The sequence below is a fragment of the Mirounga leonina genome, unplaced genomic scaffold (genome assembly GCF_011800145.1).
Source record: "Mirounga leonina isolate KUSES-001 unplaced genomic scaffold, KU_Mleo_1.0 Mir_125, whole genome shotgun sequence".
Taxonomy (NCBI): Eukaryota; Metazoa; Chordata; class Mammalia; order Carnivora; family Phocidae; genus Mirounga; species Mirounga leonina.
In genome coordinates this window covers 17,030,596-17,047,844 of record NW_023270305.1, presented here as the reverse complement: position 1 = coordinate 17,047,844, position 17,249 = coordinate 17,030,596, and the positions used below count along the sequence as shown (strand labels likewise).

At 48.1% G+C, this 17,249-nt stretch overlaps 2 long non-coding RNA genes across 3 annotated transcripts in view; both read right to left on the bottom strand.

The window, feature by feature from the left end:
- Positions 1–486: 486 nt before the first annotated feature.
- LOC118007416 lies at positions 487–4,187 on the bottom strand. 2 transcript variants are annotated; one of them, XR_004678415.1, is made up of 3 exons: positions 4,028–4,187; positions 3,546–3,596; positions 487–2,210 (listed from the first exon to the last, which is right to left on the bottom strand). It is a non-coding gene; the product is annotated as an uncharacterized LOC118007416 (long non-coding RNA). The 2 variants fall into 2 exon arrangements; XR_004678414.1 differs by lacking the exon at positions 487–2,210 and adding an exon at positions 2,804–3,273.
- An 8,722-nt stretch (positions 4,188–12,909) lies between these two features.
- The window catches only part of LOC118007732, a 53,214-nt gene continuing 48,874 nt past the window's right edge, over positions 12,910–17,249 (bottom strand). The window contains exon 2 of the long non-coding RNA XR_004678471.1: positions 12,910–14,788. This is a non-coding gene — a long non-coding RNA (uncharacterized LOC118007732). The remainder of the gene's footprint in view (positions 14,789–17,249) is intronic.

Sequence of the window (17,249 nt, the reverse complement as noted above, 5' to 3'; positions counted from 1 at the left end):
ACACCTCTGCTCCACAAACTCCCGTAAAATGGCTTTATAACCCTGATCTATATGTGTACTGGGGATTGAGGAAGTGTGTGTGTGCAGAAGAGGAAGGGGGAGCTTTCAAAAACTTGGCAAAATTAAATGTACTTTGAAGTCAGCTCTTTCAACGGTAGTGAATGTATTGAATCCATATATACACTTAAAAGCGGAAATACATAAGCTTATCTCAGGTGAAAGATAATAGGATTAATGGTGAGGGCTTAACAGTGGCAGGACCATGAGGAGGCCCTCATAATTTTCATCAGCCCTCCCAAGCTAACCCAAATAAAAATAACCATGGGAATTAAATAAAAACAACTTTGCTATTTTGGGTCATTCATATATACAACCTGAGTAATAGTGTACTTCCTATGAAAACACAGCTTCAAGACAACCCCTCACTCCCTGCCTCCCCCCTCCCAGTTGTTCCTTCCAACCAACCTGAGAAATTCAGGAGCTTCTGCTCACCCCCACCCCACCCCATAAGATAAATCAGAAATGGATTCATGCTGCCAAGAACCACCTCCATGCTCCTTCTCTGGAGACAGTGTACTGATGGAGGTCGATGCTTCTATGGACAGGTGCTAAGGGGAGATTCTCCAGTATGGGATTACCACTAACAGAGGGGGCCCTTTGTGCCTTTTGCATAGGGCGGAGAAACTTCTCAAAGGCTGGGTGGGACATGTTGTCATCTACATAGTCAAAGGAGAAGCCAGTGTTTGGAGAGCTTATGTCCACCCTCCGACTGAGGTCAGCCCTGGGAGAGCAGGACTCGTGTCCTCTGCCATTTCTCCCCAGTAGCAATCCCTGGCAAGGCCTGGGATGAAAGACTGACTCACCATTTTTACATACCAGCAGCCCAGCATTACATATTTGTGATTATCGCTGGTGAAACTTTCTAGATTCCGAAAGCTACCCCCTACCCCCTGCAATACACAGACCCTTCAAGTATCAAAATGGCCTCATTTTGAAGAGGGTGGGATGGAAGGTCTCCACCAGCAGATGTCCGGCCTTCTGAAAAATCCCCCACATTGGAGAACCTTGAGGTAACTCCCTGATGCCTGTTCTTGAGGAAACTTTATATTAATGCCCATTTGAAGTGAAAGTTACCTCTTGTCAGTAAGTTGGAGTGGAAAGCAAGCCTTGGGTTAGAACCCCAAATCTACACTGTTTCCCCTCTGAAACCATGGTGACACATTCATTCATATGAAAATATGGGAGGCATGGGGCTAAACTTTGGTGTCACTATAACAACTACGTCATTTCTCAGTCATAATACTTTATGTAGTGCCTTGCCATTTTTTAAAGCATTTTCATGATCTCGGCTTTCAAAAGAATGTAATAAGATTACCATAGCACAATATACAGTCCCTAGCCTAGAGCGTGCAAACCGAGTCTGAAATTAGGGCACTTGCCGAAGATCACACAGCAACTCTGCTACATTGCTCTGATCATATCTGTAAAGACACAGGGTATCTGAACATGCAGACTGACCACGGCTTCCCAATATCTTATGAGATAGGTTTCTATCCCTACTGCCTTCAAATAAAGAAACAGAAACACCAGTGAATGAAGTTAACATGGAGGCCCAGAATCTTCGGGCTGAAAGAGAACTTCCAAATCACCGAGTCCAGTCTCCTCATTTTACAGGTGAGAAGACACCTAAGAGATTAAATGGCACGTCCAAGGCTATTAAATGGTGTAGATGGAACCTGAACGCAGGCCTTCAGACCACTGGTCAAATGTTCTTTCCACTACAACGCTACATCTCTGCCAAGAAGTCAGTAGCAGAAGTCAAACACACGATCTGGACTCTCCCAACCCCGTCAGCCCACCACTGGCATTTCCTGAGCATCTCCTATGTGCCGCTCAGTGAACTAAACAGCCCTCTGCACTCCCTCCCTCTGCCACCTTTGTCTTCAGGGACTCAAGAGTCGAATTGCAATTCTGCTTCAGTGAAAATCCAAGTGTAATCAGAACTGCCTTGCTTTCCAACATTGCCTAAATCCAGTTTCCCAGCTCCTTTTCTCTCGCACCTAAAATAAGAATTAAAAAAAGAATAAAGGTACTGACTTACCCATGGCATCAATGTGCAGGTATGCAGGCCATGTAGCTAATTACTCATTGAGTAAAAAAGTCTCCATCTAAATTCCTTTAGCAATGTATTTCCATGCTTGATCTCCCTCCTGCCTTGCAAAAAGACAGTATTGCTTTTAATCTGCCTTGTAGTGGTGAAGCTCGTGCTTTGTTCAGCTCTAAGGGACTTCACAAAGTAGATGTCGGCTAAGGTTCACTTGTGTCTGCTAGCATGTTTACGCCTCACGACGACTTTAAGACATAGGCACTATTATCCCATTTGTCAGATGGAGAAAGAGAGGCTCAGAGAGGTCAAATAACTGGGCCATGGCCACACAGTTCTCGAATGGCTGAACCAGAATTTGACTCTGGGCCTTGTTGGTTCTAAAGTCTATGTTTTCCCCACGATACTACACTTATCCTGGCCCTTGTAGCTTTATTTGTTTTAACAGATAAGCTACAACTGAATATAAAATGTTAGTTCCGGGAGCGCCTGGGTGGCTCAGTCGGTTAAGCACCCAACTCTTGATTGGGCTCAGGTCATGATCTCAGGGTTGTGAGATTGAGCCCCACCCCCCATTCCACCCCAGCCCCACCCCCGTGTTGTCATCATCATCATAATCATCATCACTGAGCTCCATGCTCAGCAAGGAGTCTGCTTCTCTCCCTCTCCCTCCTCCCCTCTCCCTGCTCACTCTCTCTCTCTCTCAAATAAATAAATCTTTTTTAAAAATGTTAGTTCCAATAGCAAAGATCAGGACTACTAGAGTCCATCCAGTGGGGTAGGGCTGGCAGAATAAATAAATTTCCCATCCTGGGAATCTGGGAGCTTCTTAAAGATATCAGTCAAAGGCTTGGGGTTTAAAAAAAAAAAAAAACTGAGTAGAAGAAGCGGAGTTTCTAGCCAATTTTTTCAGTGAAACTCATTTGAGTACATAAAAAATCTGAAAGGCAAGAATGTGTGTGGGTTGATGTGAGGATGAAATGAGATAGTGTTATGAAAACACTTGGTAAGCTGGAAAGCACTGAGCAGACGCAGGGCTTGTTTTTAAGGTGTTTTGGGGGAAAAGATGGGGTTCAGCAGAGTTGCTTGCATCTGCTTTGGTTTTCCACTCATTTCAGGCAAGGACTGCCCCATTTTCCCCTGGAGTCCCTTGACTGAAGTTTCCAGCACTGTGGGGAGAGGGGGAGCAGTCATGAGAGGCAAGTAGTGAAGCTCTGCCCAGCGGGTGCTGCTATGGTCCCAGCGTCCCCACATCTCCCCTCACCCCCTACGAGTTCCTCCAGTCTTTGGTGCCTCTCAGCAAGTGTCCAGCCGGGTTCTGGACACATGATGAACGCCCGACCTGAGTGTGGGCATGCTTTCCCACATCAGCCATCAGGGAACTAGTCCTCACACGAAACCACCAAACCCACCAGACAAAATCCTCTAGCCTTTGACTTACTTTGCTGTAAGTTCTCAGGCACGTTGCAGGGCTTCTATGTGTCCCAGACTCCTAAAGCAGTAAAGCGGGCAATAGGAATCTTTTGAGCTCTCAGAACTCTAATAAGGCTAAGAGAAATTGCTTCTATAAATGCTCGAGGGGAAAGTGCTTTGCATCCTATCATCCAGGCTCTGAGGCCCGACATAAAGCCTGTGGGTACTCTTGCCCTGCGCCATCTTAGGAGGGGCCTCCTTTTTTCCACCCAGAACCCACTCACCCCACAAAAGAAGTCTGGGACCTGGCAGCCCACAAATCCTTGCTTTCCCAAATATCAAAGAGATTCAGCCCTGGCTTTTTCTTTATTTCTACCAAGGGGCCTTTGAACCAAAGGGATTTTTAGAGAACGAAAACTCTATGGAATCCTTAGGGTCCAGGCTCTTCAAAGAAAACACCAAAACTGGAACCAGTTCAAGGCTCTCATGTCCAATTAAGGAAATACTCACATTCCTATCCTAGCTCGCCTCCAGCATGCTTTCTCTCTTTCCACATCTACACAGGAATGCGCTTTCACAGCCAGAAGAGAGGTTCCTATCACCAGGACTCGTATCATATAGCACGGGGCTCCTCGGGGTGGGCTCCGGCAGGCTGACACCTTCCCTGAATTAGACAAAGAACACGCACCATGGAACAATCCAAATTCCCTTCATACCTCTCGGCTCCCCCTCCCCCCACTCCCCTATTTCACCCACAGCTCTGGACCAGAGGAACTCTGTCATACCTGTGGGTTATGAAAAAAGAGGAAAACACAATAGTTTGTGAAGAAAGGCACTTTCAGTTTTCTTTTCAAGTATACAGGATGTCGCCCTGCTTCCTCCAGGGGCAGCTGCGTCCCTCCTGGCTTCATCCCCAGGGCTCCTTGGAGGAGGAGCGAGCAGTGAATTATGCACCAGGGAGCAGCTCCTTCAGACGCCTCTGCCAACTGTAATCCGAGCTCACACCAGCTCGCTGGAGTCCCAAGTGTGCTTCACACCCACATGGTGCCCAGCCTTGGGATCAGATGGCTGGGTCCTTATTACACTTTGCTGCCCTTTCAGCAACAATTCCACCAGGGCCTGGGCACTGACTGTGAGCTCCAAGGAATCACTTGAGGGGAACCTGAGCTCTCCTAAATCCATCACCCCCAAAGCCATCCCAAATAAACATACTCCAAGAGATGACAGTGTGTCTACCGGGCCAACACAGCTTCAGGATAAATTCCCTAAATTGCTTTAGTGATCCCTTACACAATCCTAAGGCTGAGTAAAAATAGCACACATGCTATGCATACAAGTTTTGCATATGAGTTTGCATATAAGACCCCTCGCCTCTGGGACTCCTGGGTGGCTCAGTCGGTTAAGCATCTGCCTTCGGCTCAGGTCATGATCCCGGGGTCCTGGGACAGAGCCCCACATCTGGCTCCTTGCTCCGCGGGGAGCCTGCTTCTCCCTCTGCCTGCCACTCCCCCTGCTTGTGCTCTCTGACAAGTAAATAACTAAAATATGTAAAAAAAAAAAAAAAGAAAGAAAAAGAAAAGAAAAAAGACCCCTTGCCTCTGCCTTTCCTACCAGATTTGCTCTCCTGAGTTCCTTGTATAAAGAAATCAAGGGCTGGGGTGCCTGGGTGGCTCAGTTGGTTAAGCGACTGCCTTCGGCTCAGGTCATGATCCTGGAGTCCCGGGATCGAGTCCCGCATCGGGCTCCCTGCTCGGCAGGGAGTCTGCTTCTCCCTCTGACCTTCCTCCCTCTCATGCTCTCTGTCTCTCATTCTCTCTCTCAAATAAATAAATAAAATCTTAAAAAAAAAAAAAAAAAGAAATCAAGGGCTGCCTCTGGGGCTTGGCATGGGGTCCTTCACTAAGGAGATTGGGAGGACCAGACACCAGTCCCTTCTAAGACCATATGATGACCACTGCAGTAAAGACATGTGACCATGGTGGGTGGTGTGATTACTCTTGTCTTGGGGAGAGGGGTGCTGACTACCAGAATATAAGCTCCATAAGGGTAAGGACTGAGTCTATTTTGTTTACTGCTGGACTTCATCACCTGGAAGAGTGCCTTGCACATAGTAGGCACTCAAAAAACATTTGTTGAAGGAATGAATGAATGAATGAATGGTATCAAGAAAAGCTAAAAAGAAAGGATGCCATTAAGCTGGCCTCGAAGGATGGGTAGAAGCCAGAGAAGGGCAATCCTTACTACAAGAACAGCAAAAGTAAAGGCTCAGGGGTGAGAAAGTGCCAGAGGTGTGCTGGAAACGAGGAGTGAGCAGAAGAATCTTGATCTTGGGAGGGAGCACTGGAGCCCCCCACAACTCCAAGTTTGCAAGCTGGATGGAATGCCTATTTGTTAGTAAAGGTCCTTGTACTCCACAGAACGGATTGTGCACAGAATTTCTAGCAGGAAGAAAAAGGCAGTCACTTCTGTCGGCCAAACCCATCCAGTTTCCCTCACTTCTACATCATTTGAGTGAATATCAGCATTTCTTTTCCAGTTAGGTGGCACCCTAGCAGAAGTGTTAAGTAGGTCAAATTGAGCTGATGTGAACTGTGTCTTCTGAGACTTCCCCTTTCCACTCTCTCTCATTTCACACCTCTCTCTGACCTGCCCACTGATCTCAAGAAACCCATGCTCCCTTCATCACAGCCTTGCAAGCTCCAAAACCACGCTTTTCTTTTCCCTGCGAGTGTCCATCCTTCAGCTTCCTAATCCCAGGCAGCTGCCAGGCAAGCACACTTGATTTGATGCAGAAATTCACACTATGGTGAGAAAGACATGCTCGTGGTGCATCCGTGGTCTCCATCCAACAGTAGGCATTTCAGGCAGGGTAAGTGGGTGAGGAGAGCTCTGTGGTCACAGAGGCTGATGATGGTTGGTGGCAGAAGTCTGAGGGGAAACCATGCCATGGTAAGACAGAGCAAGAAGTGAACCCCTCAGAAGGGTGGGGGTGGCTGCGACCAGTGGGCTTGCCTTCTGGAGGGATCTGATTGGAATCCTGGCCCCCAGCTGTAATCTGGCAACAGCACTCGAGTGGATTAAGTCCACTGGTCAATGGGAGTGGGGGGAAGGGTCTTGGCAGACCCTTTTCACTAAGAAGGTACAGAGCTTTGGACTGAAGGGGACTCCTCTGAGTGGGCCCCAGGCACCCGGTGCACCTGCCCAGGCCCAGGCCAGGCCCAGGAGCCCAGGTGTGCCCCAGGAGAGAGGTCCTGCACCAGCCTGAGCCAAGCCGATGACAAGCCATGATAGTGAGAAAGGCCATATGCCTTTCCACGTGCTTAATGAGGCCCTCAGGGCAGCCGAGGCTCCCATGGAGGGCTTCTAAGTCTAGTGAGCCCACGGAGTGGTAGAGTATGGCTTCAGGCAGGAGCACCGTCCGCTACTGGGGCAGCAGGGCAGCTAGGTGCTTCTGAAGCCTGCAGCACCGCAGAACCTTGCCCTGCACTCCCCACCTGCCCTCTGAGTGGGCCCCTGTCTACATCTCCTACCTTTTCATCCAGGCGTCCTCTTAGGAAACAAAAACCAGCAAGGTGGAAGGAGATTCTCCTGAGGCTGCTGTCTAGCTTTATGCTTTAGTGCCCCTGATGTTACTAATGAAAAAAGCTAGCATTATGTGCGCTTGAGTCTTTCTGGAGCTTGGGGGCTGTTCCTTGCTCTATAACCACCTGCTCTTTTGAATTTCGGAGTGCTCGGAGAGTGCGCCAATGAGAGCTCCCACCCCAGACAGGGTCCCCTGCACACCCACTCCCCAGGGCCATTCTCATTTTATCGCCTCCCTCTGCAGAACGTAATCTTCCACAATGCTTACAAATTTCTCAATTTAAAAAGAAGAAAATACAAGGGGCACCTGGGTGGCTCAGTTGGTCAAAAAGAAGAAAATATAAAGACTAATGAGTTACACTCCAGATTATGATGTTGCCTGAGATTCTTTTTTTTTTAATGTTTTATTTATTTATTCATGAGAGTCAGAGAGAGAGAGGCAGAGGCAGAGGGAGAAGCAGGCTCCCCGCTGAGCAGGGAGCCCGATGCGGGACTCGATCCCAGGACCCTGGGATCATGACCTGAGCTGAAGGCAGACGCTTAACCATCTGAGCCACCCAGGCGCCCGATGTTGCCTGAGATTCTTAACAAGAGAATGAACAGGTCTCTTTACTTGGCCTCACTCTACTCATCTGTAAAATGGGCCTGATGTTCCCCGGCCTCAGCTCACTGCACAGGAAGGATGCAAGAATGGCAAGCATTCAGCTGCCTTGGCTGAGAAAAGTGAGGTATTAAATCATCCTCCATTGGATCTGCTTGAAAATGAATAGTAAAAAGAAGGGAAAGTGAAACTCCGGTTGATTACTTCGTTTTGTTGCTTGTTAACAGGAAAACATAGCAAGGGCAGCAACCTTCTCTTGGGTTTCTTTTTTTTTTTTTTTAAGATTTTATTTATTTATTTGACAGAGAGAGACACAGCGAGAGAAGGAACACAAGCAGGGAGAGTGGGAGTGGGAGAAGCAGGCTTCCCGCTGATCGGGGAGCCCGATGCGGGGCTCGATCCCAGGACCCTGGGATCATGACCTGAGCCGAAGGCAGATGCTTAACGACTGAGCCACCCAGGGCACCCCTTCTCTTGGGTTTCTGAGAAAGCAAGGCCAAGCCAGTTCTCTTAGAAGAGAAGGATGCCAAATCTAATAGTTGATATCCTGTCTCTCCCTCTTTCCAGCGCTTTCTTGGAGTATTTGCACTGGCTCTCGCACCTGCCGACACCCTCGCTAGAAGCACACAGGTGTGTGAGCCACGCTTTCCCGTGGCAGCCCAGGGAGGTTATACCTGACTTCGCAGGCACGGATACGGTCTCCCACATGCACAGCCTGCCCATCCACACGCGGGGACGTGGGCATTTTAAAGCTATTTGTATTACAGAGTATTTCTCAATGCCCTGGTACCGAGTGCCAGCAAATCACCCAGCTCTTCTGTCCTTGGGGCTCTATGGGTCCGCACAAGCACCCATGCATCTCAGCCGCTGAACGAGGGCTCTGTCTTCTGGGTCCAAGGTAAGGAAATAACGCTGACCCGAACCCATGTAGAAACAGAAACTTCTCATCCAGTTCACATTGTTTTGCCACCTTTGTTTGTGTTTGGGTATTTGTCACAAGCAGCAAGGAACTCCTCCCAGTGACTTCAGGGGAAACAGGTGTGAGGGACTGGTGTGATTCCAGCATCTTCCTCCTACAGAGCAATGACGGGGAGCAGAGGCGCGCATCACAGGGAAAGGAGCCAGCATCGGGAATAGCCATCTGACAGTCGGGAAGGAGGCGTGCACTGCAGAGGGAGGTCTGCAGGGGGCTGCTTCCCTGGCCCGAGCGGGAGGCGGCGCTCAGGGGAGGGGCAGGGGACAGTGGGAGGCGGTGCAGAGGTCGAGCCTGCAGAACTCAGTCCTTGCTTGGATGTGGGAGCGGAAGAGAAAGGGAACTGGAAAAGCCTTGCATTTCTTGAGCCTGAGGGACTGCAAAGCTGGCACCACCTGCAAAGTGCAGAAGGGGCTGTTCTGGGGGGAAGCGGGTCCTGCCTTTTAGGGGGCGGGTTTCCCACGGGAAGACGGCCCGAGTTGTAGCTATGGCTACACATGCTGTCCTAGCGACCACACCGGTTGTTTCTCTCTCACTCTTCGGTCCGTGGTGGCCAAGGCTTCTGTTCCGAAGGTCAGGCGCCTGGCCATTCTGGGTGCCCTGGGTGCCTGGATGCTGTTGCCAGATGGGTTCTTCAGGGGCAGATGTGGAGACAGGGCTTGGGACCAACACCCAGGAAAGGCAGGAGAAGAAGCAGGAGGGGGCCCAGAAGGAGGTCTCACGGAGAGGCAGGTTCCCCAAATCTCGGCCTGGGGAGCTGTGGAGGAAATATTACCTGTCGGAGTGGCCTGTGTTGGGACAAAACTCCGGGGTCTGCCTTCCCCTGCACTGCTCGGTCCTCAGTGTGGGCTGTCCTGGGGAAGGACATGGTCTTGGGAGACGTGGCTCTCTTTGGCTGGTGCCAACCATAAAGGAGCTGACAGCTGGAGGCCATCTGCTGACCCCACTTCCGCAGCTGGGCAGTGGGTCCTCCTCTGACAGGGGATCCGGGTGGCGCATTTCTATCTCTACCACAGACCCCAAAGCTTGCAACTCGGCTTTATGGCCTCTCTTCACTTTGCCATGCTTTGCAGAGGGTTGCAGCTCGGAGAATCCTCAGGGAGAGGACAGATGGGATGCTAGCCCATGTCATCCATCCATCTTGCAGGCGACAGAACTAAGGCGCCGAGAGAGGAGTTGCCTTTCCTCAGCAACGACGGTCAGTGAGTGGTGAACTCAGGACCAGCACTTGGTCTGGTCCTCTGGCTCCTTGGCCTGTGCTTGTCCCAAGAAAGGAGACTGCTCTGTGCCCAGCGGTTCACGGCAGGAAGACCATTGCTCCCAGCCTCTGGATGGGCTGCATGTTGTGACCCCAACTTGCCCATCAATGTCTGCAGGTTTGCTGGGAACACGAGGGCCTCACTTCCCAAGGCACTGAGTGAAGACGACACCAGGCCTGGGGAAAAGACTGCGCTCAGATTTCCAGAAAGGTGGGGCCCAGAGGGCCTTAGAAGTCAGCCCTTCAGGTCCCCAGAGGAGTGCCCATAGAATAGTGTTGAGGACGATCTTCATGACTTTCCACTGTGTCTTCTGATTCTCCCCCATGGGGAGCCTCAGCGCCAGGAATGAACTGGATGCGCATCTCTGAAGCTATTGCTTCTTTTTTGTACATCGTGGGTGCAGTGAGTGCTGGGTGGGTTTAGGTTAGCGGAGTCAGAGCTTGATTTGAAGATAGCTTAGCCCAAGCATACGAGACCTTATGGTATATGAGAAAGTATTACCCCCATTAGGTTTCATCCTCTTTTCAAACCTTTATTTTCCTTTCCCTCATATTCTCTCGTATTTTTTTTTTAACTTTGCTCTATTTTACATGGTGTCTGTAAATTCCCTCAAGTGCTTGCTAGAATGATGTTATATGTAAACAACAATATTAATTATGACTTCTTTGGAGGCCTCCACTCAGACTTGCTGCTCTGAGTGTTTTCTTCTGGGAAGAACTTCGCAGGGTGGAGCTGGGATGGCTCTCCAGGAGTGCCTGAACCTGGCCTTCCCCACCCTGCAGTGCAAATCTCAGTCCCATCTCTGAACCACTCTGGGTGAGGTTCAAATGCTGATGGTGTCCCGGGGGAGCCCGACTTGTTGAGGGGCCACCCAAACTCCAGTCTTCCACGGGTCCGCAGGGGGTCTCTCATTGCTCCCACTGCACCCTGTGTGTGGGGCTGCCTTGCTCCTTAAGATCCGGACATGATGCAAGTTCATAGCTGGAGGCAGTCTGGGTTTTGCAAGAGCACATCGAAGTTCTTCGAAGAATTTAAATATCTCCAGGTCCGTCAGTCCGGTTATAATTGCCTTCACTTTGGTGTTTCCACAAGCTGGGGCATTTTTTTCTTCTGAATGGCCCTAAGAGGCATTCTTTCCAAGCTGACGCATCAAAGCATCTGCTCCAGGTATGAAGATTCTCAAACGGCATGTCCTGTGGGTGAACACATCAGCGCCAGAGGGATCGAAAACGAGGCTTGTCCATCTTTCTGAAGAGCTGTCTCCATCGAGGCCAGGACTTACTGGGCCCCATACTGATTCTAGGGTTCCTGAATTCCTGTGCTTGGCCCTGACAATTCTGTACAAAAGGAATTATTCTCAGGGATCAAGAGGGTGAATGGCCAAAAGCAGAGTCACGCCACCCGAAAGCAGGGTGTTTATTATCCTTTGTCTTTGGGTTTTTTCAGATCACTGGGAAGGGGAGGGAAGGTAGTAATGAAATCTCTTGGCAATGACACGTACCTCGCATGAATTAACCTCTCTTAGCCTCTATTTCCTTGTCCGTCAAGGAGGGGGCAGGAATAATAACCCCCACCTTGCAGAGCTGGGGTAGAGAATAAGAGCTAGATGACAGAAAACCCCTGTACAGCACCTGTCACAGAGTCAAGACAGAGCTCCTTAAATGGTTACTATTTCGACTGTGTAAAAGGCACACAGTCATCTGAACGTGAAGACTTTGTGAACTCAGTGTGATGGGGGGGCCAGCACTAAGGGCAGGCCCCCCGCAGCTTGATGGAAATGCAATTTCTAATGAGATCCCCAGGTGACCATATGCGCATTACAGTTCGAGAATCATCGAATTCGGGGACATCAGTTCTACCTTTGAATCTGGTGGATTTGATGGCATTTCTCTTGGCAACCGACAGAGTCAGTAATGAGACCGTCAATCAAATCGAGGCAATATTTACCTACCACGGTCTGCACCCCCCCTCCTCCCCCCTCTCCCCCAACCCCCCGGGGCCAGTCTGACTCTGCAGTGGCTCTGGCCAGCATGCTGCTCGCCCCACTCACCTGTCTCCTGTGGTCCGCTGTGCGGTGGCCAAGGCTCCGGGGACATGAGGGCTCCTTGTTTACTGGGCAAGCACAGATAAGGTTTCTCACAGCCCCACCTGAGCTCCTGTGCCAAGGTAAACTTGCTCTCCAGAACTGCTCCCTGACTGGAAAATGTGTCAGTCTATTTACTTCTCACTCCCCCTGGAAAAAATGTTGGGGGGGGGCAGGGAGTGGTTGGCCATGATATCATTCTTTCCACGGAACTTCTCAAAGGCATTGCATTTCACGGTGACTTCCAGGCACCGCCTGCGTTTCGCTGCGCAGCGCGGAACAGAACTGGCCAGGAGCACGCGTCTCTCTTCCTTCTCCCCAGCACTCTGCCCCCTCCCCTCCCCTCTCTCTGGGGTTTTTACTCCCTGCGGGTTTTGCAGGCAGCCCTGGAAAGGAACCTGGAAGCCAAGAGGTGGGTGAGAGAGTTCTCCCTAGCATTTCTCGCAGAGGTGGAAGGAGCCAGGAAGGGGACCCCCGGGGGGCAAGTCTGCTGCTTTCAGACACATCAGAGAATTGGGAACAAGAGCAAACCAGTTTTCTAAAAGCCATACAAAGGGTCAGCAACAGTTGGGGGCACCGCTGCATTCCTCAGTCCTTGTTTACACTTCTCTGGAGAAGAGCTAAGGCTTTCTAAGTGGGTATCTGGGGCCCGCAAGCCACTGAGAGATGCTGCAGGCTGGCACACAGCACTGGAGGGAAGCTGGACTCGGGCTGGGAGGGCGAGCCCATCACTCCTTCCCCTCAGCAAGATCTCCTGCAGATCAACATTGCTTCCGTCTCAGGTCTGAGGTACTTACTAAGAAAATAAGAATTAATAAAATAAGAGCAGGACCTTGCACAGACCAGTAAAGATAACATGCTATGGGCTGAGAAATAGGATTAATCCAGTCCAAATTAAGAACTTTTAAATTTTTATTTGTAATTTTTCAATATGTAGATAAAATCAGAGACTAATGATACAGGGAACCCCTGTGAACCAACTTCCCAGCTGTATCCGTCAGGAAAGACTTGGTTGTGCTGTGCTAACAAACATCCTCAAATCTCAAAGGCTGGGAGCAACAAAGCTTACCCATCCACCTGTCCTCCACCGGCTGCCTGGAGACATGGTGTCTGCTCAGGTACTGGGGAAGAGAGAAGGTCTGACTCTGCGTGGCCATGTTGGCCAAAACTTTTGTGCACTGGTTCATGAGGCCAGAAACAGAAGTCACTTCCACTCCAGTTCACCGGCCACAGTAAGCCTCTAGGTCACCCCTAACTTCAGAGTGAATGGGAAAGGCAATCCTACCATGGGCCTGGAAGGCAGAGAGCCAGATACATTCGGTGGGCAGCGTTAATAATGGCCACATCAGCTTTAGCAAATATTAGCATATTGCCTTATTTGCTTCAGGTCTTTCTACTGCAAAGAAAGTAAATATTAGAGCTACAACGGAGTTCCCCTCTGTACTCCTCTCCAGCACATCTCCTTCACTTCCCAGGGCTGAGCACTGTTTTGAATTCGGTGTTAGTCATCCTCATGCATGTTTTTATATTTTGTTACTATTTTTATTGCATTTTGCATGTATCCATAAGCATTATAAAGTATTACTTATACGCCCTGCCAGCTTTTAAGCTACATACATGTATATATACAGTATCAGAATCTTCTGCAGTGTTCATTTCTCCCTTAGCATTACAATTGCGAGATTTTTATCTATGCCGGCCCATGCTGTACTGTACTCCATTGTATAACTATAATAGGATTTAGTTATCCATTTTCTTGCTGATGGACATTTAGGTGGTTTCCAAGCTACAGCAAACATCTTAATACATGTCTTCTTGTGCCCACATACAAGACTAGATGCCTAGGAGTAGAACTTCTGGACATGACCACCTACGACTTTACTAGTTATTGCCAATTTTACGGTCCCACTAGGCGGGAGTGAATTTCCGTGATTTAACAGCTCTGCCAACACTTGGCATTGGCTGACTTAAATTTTGGCTGATCTGGTAGATGTAAATGATATTTTACTGCTGTTTTGATTTGTATCTCTTTGCTTAATAGTGGAAGCAAGCATCTTTTTGTATTTCTACTGACCTTCTGGGGTTCCTTCTCTACAAATTGATAGTTTATATTCTTTGCCCATTTCTTCCCAAGTGCTGTTTATCTTTTTCTAATTAATTTGAGAGATTTCTTTACTTGTTACACTCACCGCAAGTGCCTTCTCTCAGGGTACGGCTTGTTTTTCACTTTGTTATAATGGCCTTTTGTTATGAAGAAGTTAATTTTTACGAAGTCAAAATTATCGATTATTTTTATGTTCTCTTTTTTGTTTGCTTTCTTAAAGAGGAATTGTTCATTATCTTAGGGTCATGAAGAATTTTTCTGTATTTTCACTCTGTGCTTTAAAGTTTTGCTTTTTGTTTTTAGTTCTTTAATCTACAGAGGGTTGATCTAAGGCAGAAATCTAATTTTGTATTTTCCATATGGATAAAAGTCATTCCTAGGACTCATTTATTAAATAGACCACCCTCTCCCCACACATTTGTAATATCTCTGCTTGGTATTGTTTCCAAACACGGGTGGGCCCGTGGTTAGGCTTTCTGTTCTGTTCCAAGGTTTATCCTTTTGCCCAAACTCTGTTGTCTTCATTACGAAATATTTTGATAATAAATCTTGATCTGGTAGGGCAAGTTCTTCCATGTTCTACTTTTTCAAAATTGCTTCTCAGTTATTCTTGGCCCTTTGCTCTTCCAAATCCATTTTGAGAAATCAATTTCTTCCAAATCAGATTATCTAGTTCCAAACAAAACAAAACAAAACACCCTGTTAGGCTTCAAATAAAATTCTATTGATGAATTTGACAACTTTATGATTTTGAGTGTTCCCATTCATATTCTTTTGTATGGCATGTGCTTATGATTTTGCAGCCCTCAATAGACCCTCATTTCCTCCTCTGCTCCCCTCTCCAACCCTTCTGACCTTGACTCAAACATTGCTTACTTCCTGTTTCTTATTGTAGCTTCAGTATCTTTACTTCCAGTACTCACCTCTTTCAAAGGTCTCCTAATTCTTCTTTTCAGCGTGCAACAGGTAAAACCCAGACACACATTATAATGATAAGGGGGTAGAAGAGGGGTTCTTATAGTCTCCTGGGAGGACATACGACAGCATAATTACATATGAGGGGGTGCACAATAATCTTTTCTGAGCTTCAGGAGGTAGCATGGGTAGTAGTTAAGAGGCCAGACTGCTAAGTCTGAATCTCTATCATAAGCTCTATCATTTACCGACTCAAATCTTGGGCAAATTACTTAGTGTCTCTGTGCCTCAGTTCTCCCTTCTGTAATGTAGGGGTAAAAATATTAATTATCTCATAATATTATTATGAGAAATAAACAAGTTAATGTATTTAAAGTACTTGGGACAGTGCCTGATATACTGTGTTATCAGTTATTGTCATTACTAAGATAGGATTTCCAGAGCACATTGGAAATATGACTAGTTTGAATGTTCAAACTAGACAATGTCAGAGTGACTCATTAATCCTAACACAGAACAAAGAAGTTGCTGGTTAGCATTGTATCTTCTCAGTAAGCAGATGGGCACTATCCACATAATTGAAGGTTTAATCATTAGTGACCCTCCCTGGTGCTAGTTTAGTGTTAACTATGTTGTAAATTTCACAGAATCGATGAGTTTAGGGTTGGGTGGTGCCCAAGATAATCCAATCCAATTTCCCACCTCATACTTGAAGTCTCTTCAAATAAAGCTATACAAAAGGAAGACTTTTATGAAAGATCAGAAAGGCAGGAATATTGAAAGAATATCAAACCTATTTTAAAAATAAAAAAGAGGAGATGGTAGAAAATCACATGAATCGATAAAGGTTCAAAGTTTGCTCGGAGTAGCCAGTAAGAGAAGCCAAAAGTGAAAGGGTGTTTTCTAAAAGCTGATAGCCTAGGTACAGGAGAGAGAGTCCTAGCCAGAAAAATGTCTGTGCCTTGGAAACCAAGGGAGTATTTGTCAGGATTATACATTACTGCCTATGTGGGCTATTTGAGGCGTTTGGAAGATGTCCTTCCCCCTCCTTGCCACCAGGCTCCAGGGGACCTGACATTTCCCACCACTGTTACCCTCTTTGGGTTAAGACTTTGGGTGCCCTATTGAAAGTATATTTTCTATATATATTTCTTCTATATATATAGAGAGAGAGCTCATGAGGAGTAAACCCATATCAGCTAGGAGACCCTTAAGACTGAATTCCTCAGCATAGGCCTAGCTGAGAGCAGGATCGTAAGGTACAAACGCAGTGAAGGAAGTTCTGCTGGGCAGAGGGGAAGGGAAATGCTCAGAGTATGGGGCCCTCTCACAAGCAGGGGAGACCAGAATGGGAACTCAGTGAAACCAAAGGAGGGGAGGACGTGGGGGATGGAGTGGGGAAATACAGTACAAAGTTGTGGTTGAGCATGTGGGAGGGGAGAGTGAAGAGTGGATGGAACCACCAGCCTAGAGTTGCTGCTCCATCTGAAAGGAAGCTGGCTCTGGCCCCCAGAAGCTTCTTCCCAGTGATCTGAAGAGCCACAGACCTGCGGGGAGTCTTGACCCCCTCTAAGGAAGCAGGATTTAAATCAAGGACTCCACATCACCAAGGGGGAATCTGCCTTCACAACTCAGACCCAAGGGCTAGAGGTTCTTAGGTGCATCATGATGTGTCCCTGAAGACAGTGACACCTTCTTACGTGCAGCTCTTCACACTTACAGAGCACTTAAACATCTCTTTTGCAGCTCTTCACACCCTGACAAGCTGGACAAGGCAATGTCATTATCCCCAAGTTATAGAAGAGAAAACTGAGGGTCAAAGAGCAGGACAACTTGCCATAGGTTCCATAGCTGGATAGGAAAAAGTCAGGCCAGTTTCACCTCGGGATCCCCACCACCGTCAGAATAGAGCTCGAGGCCAGAATTGGTTGTGGATATGGCAGTCGTTATCTCAGAGCATGGCTGGGCCAGGCTGGCTGCCCCAAGTGCATTCCCACAGGGAGGGATCTGCCAAAGGGGCTGCCCCCCCATAAAGGTCATGCATCTGGGTGTGGGCACACAGTATTGTCACGAATCTTGATTGCTGCCCTGGCCCCAGAGCACCTCATGCTCTGGCTCTGTGGCCTCTCCCACTCCTCCATTCTCTTAGTTCATTCATTCATTCATTTAACACACAGTGGGCACTGATGCACTAGGATTACAGACGAAAATCGGA